Here is a 3,922-nt window from a genome sequence, read left to right on the forward strand (position 1 = left end):
AATAATAATAATAATAATAATAATAATAATAATAATAATAAATTCGTGTTTATATAAGTGCAAACTTGACAGCAATAATAATGCATTCAATTCTTTATTATTATAGGTATTTAGAAATAATAATAATTCAGTTTCATTCTTGTTTCCTTTCAATTAAATCCACTGTACTATTTTATTTCTCTACAAGCAGAATAAACATCCTGTCATGTATTTGGGTGACCAAGATACGGGCTTGGATTGGTGAATTAGTTTATTGGAACTTCAGTGGTTGTAACTACAAATAACTGTGACACATTCAAGATTACTGTAATTATAACATACATGTTAGATGTGTCAGAAGTTAGTGGCTTGCATTGTATTGGATTATTCAGCAGTGGTCACAACCGAAAATATGTGACAATTTGGTGTCAGTAGTCACGCAACCATAAAATCATGACAACTGAAAACTGCGAAAGATGTTATACACATGGGATCGAAGATTGAATTGGGTAGTCATACCACGAAAATGGAACAAACAAGTCAACAAATAAGGGAAATGATGAGCGTAGCAGAGGCTCTTGTAAGTTCCAACCGAAAAAGTTGCAAGCCACTATGCAAAGATAGAACCACTGTGGACCAGGCTGTGGACTGAAAGGCGAGGGTACATAAAAGCCAAGCAAGAGAAGTCATGCACTGAGTGGGCGAAGATACACGCAGACCAAGAAAAAAGGAGGGTAGACATGAAAGACTTTAATGAAATGATGCAGAGAAGGGAGGCTGAAAGAAAAGCCTTCGAGGAGAAGATGATGGCCAAGTGGAGAGCTGACCAAGAAAGACGGGAGGCTGAAGGAAAAGCCTATGAGAAGTGGACGGTCCAGCGAGAAGCCGACCAAAAAGAAAAGAAAACTCAACTTCAAGATGATGATGGTCGAGCGGAAAGCAGACCAAGAAGAAAGGGAGGCTGAAAGGTAAGCCAACCGAGAAGTGACAACAAGGCTGGAAGCCATTTACAACAAGACAGATGTCAACCAGATGAGAGTGGAATCTGAAATGGAACTTCAAGAGAAGATGGATGCCAATCCAAAGGTAGAAAAGGAAGACATAAAAATCAACCGAGACACAGGAGCAGAAATGAAAGCCATAGAAAGAAAAGCAGATGCCGACTGAGAGCACATGCTATAAATGATGAGAACCAATAACAGAAAAGATAGAACTCAAAACGGACACCATCCAAGAGAAGGACACCAATTGAAGGGAGATCATGGTAGAAATGAGGGCATGCCGAAACGAGAGGACGGCCTGCCAAGAAGCAATGAAGGCCTATCCAAGAAAGGTGGAGCCAACTGATCGCGTGATAGCCATCTTCGAACAGATGACAGCCATGACAAAAACTAATCAAGAAAAGAAAAGCCATGGATTTGAAGGGAAATCCTGAGGAAATGGAATGTGGGTCGGAACATCGAGAGATCCCTAAGGAAGATGCCATAGTGAAACCGGTAAAAAGACGGAAGCAGCAGCATACAGGCCAGAAGCTAGGTGGAGGGTGACATGGAGAGCAAAAGGAACTTACCTGAGGAATTTATGATTCCTGGAAGAAATTCGCTGCTGCTTGCAGGAATGTGACCCATTATGCAGCAGTGGCGTGGCACAAGAGGAACATCATCAGGAAAATTCGGACCAAAGGAAATTGTGGACCGCTGAAAGAATTGGCTGCAGCTGACCGGATGACCCAAGTACAAAAGTAGCACAGCATAGGGGACACAATCGCAAGGGATACAACCAAGAAAATGTGATACAAGAAACCCGGAAAGGATGGATATTCAAAAATAGATGTTGGAGAGGACAGGAATGGAAAAATGGCATAAGGGACCGAGGCCTAAAGCAGCAGGTATGAGGCAGGAAGCAAATAAAGGACCTAGGCGGCAGACGGCTGTTATATCTGACGAAGAAGGGAACAAAAACGGACAACATCGGAAGGTGGAGCCCAGGACAGTGAGCACTTCTGGGAAGCAGAGGAACACTCAAGGAAATCTTTTTTGAGATTTCCATATCGAAAATTGCAAAACAAACGCTGGAGACTTCCAGCAAGTTACGAAAAATCAAGAACCGGATGTTGTTGAGGTTTCGGAGCCCTCTGAAGCAGAAAAAGTAAGAGCTGGAAATGTTGGAGCACCGGTCACTCCGGAAGTTATGGCCCCACTGGCTGGAAAAAGAAAAAAACATTGGATGATGGAGATACATTGAGCCGTGCTGAAGGTCAGCTTGCTCTTATGCGTGATGTCATGGCATCTGTCATTCCCTCATTCCATCTTCACCCCCATATGTTGATGTATTATCCTCGTGATGTCTGTGTATCACGTGACCTTCTATCCCTCTTCCGATGTCTCGGAAGGAGACGAGACCTGCTTCGAAGTCTGTCAGAATACGAGGTCCCGAGTGGACGCTTACCAGCTAGTGGGGATTGCTACTAGAAATTCTGTTTCGACCTGGTACCTCTAAATTGCATTCGGTATATCTTCCATGGCTGGCTGGTAAGGTAAAGGCTGCCACGATCGCAAGCTGTTGGCTTAGAACGGTTGCGTGCGCACATTTATTTACTTATTTATTCTATTATTATTATTTGTGCTTTTCTGGGGCAACCTGTTTAACGCCTAAAGGAAGTTAGGGAAACTGGGGAGAGTTAGTTTATTCTTTGTTGCCTGTTGGCGACTAGTGATTGCTCCGCAATTGTGGATTTGGGTTGTTGTACCCCTGTTTGGCCTTGATTATGTATTTTTTGTGTAATTCTGTTACTTTGTTATTAAACTATGTTATTCTTATCTGGAAGGTTGACGTATCACTGTAGCTTCTCCATATAGCTTGGATACCCCACGAATATTCTGGGGAGCTTGTAAACACAGCAATAGAACCAGAGATGATGGGCTGCTTCTCCCAACTTCACGGATCTAATAATAAGTAATTTGAGAGAAGAGAAAGGGGCGGTTCAACATCTAATTTACTGGCACCTTAGCAATGAACTGCTTGGGATGAGGAGGGAGCAGTGGTAGCAGTCTGAGAGTGGTCTCTGCAGGAAAGACCGAAGCACAAGATGCCATGAGCAGGAACCCACAGAAAAGAAGGATCCAAGGGTAGAGTCCCAGAGACTACAAAAGATTAGAATTGAAGTGTTGAAGACTTTACTTTCTGTGTCATTGTTTCAATAATAATTTGATGTGTAATAATGAACTGTAGTTACGATGTGCGAAACTGTCCAATAATCGAGTTATCAAATCCAGAACCCATTATTTACTGTCACGTTAACAGGACACATGTGACAGTATGTTTATTTTAACTTTTTCTAATTAACATACCCAGTATCCCACAAAATAATACTTTGTCTGTAATGCTTGATAAAAAATTTCCATTCATTTCACCGGTCTATTGGAGTTACCCCAGCATACTCAATAAAAAGTATAAAAAGATATCCCTCTAACAGGCTGTGGAGGCCCATAGGGTTGTGTGATATTGAGGCTTCCACATTCTCTAGACCAGGATGTCAAACTCAACTTGTACAGAGGGCCACCTCAGCCCTATAAATAATAGTCCAGGGCCGCACTTCAAAATAGAAATATACATTCGATTTTGATACAAGGAAATTTAACTCTATTTATTATTTAGGAATAATTTCAATATAATTACCTAAAGTCACATATCCTAGAGTTTTAAAAAGCAAGAGAATGCCATTTTTGACAAGTATTAAACAGCTTTTCAATATGTAAAAAGAGAGATTACACAAGAAATTATGTTAGAAATAGCAAAACATTTAATTTCCTGCAGCCTGCTAATTTATGTATGCGTGAGACTTCTTGTCTTCTGGTCTGCTGGAAAACTGTCTTTACAAAAAATATTTCTATTAACATTTTAATATTGATTTTAATATCAATTACCTCTAAAAGTTGAGGGG

This window comes from Cryptotermes secundus, unplaced genomic scaffold (genome assembly GCF_002891405.2).
Source record: "Cryptotermes secundus unplaced genomic scaffold, Csec_1.0 scaffold2261, whole genome shotgun sequence".
Classification (NCBI taxonomy): Eukaryota; Metazoa; Arthropoda; class Insecta; order Blattodea; family Kalotermitidae; genus Cryptotermes; species Cryptotermes secundus.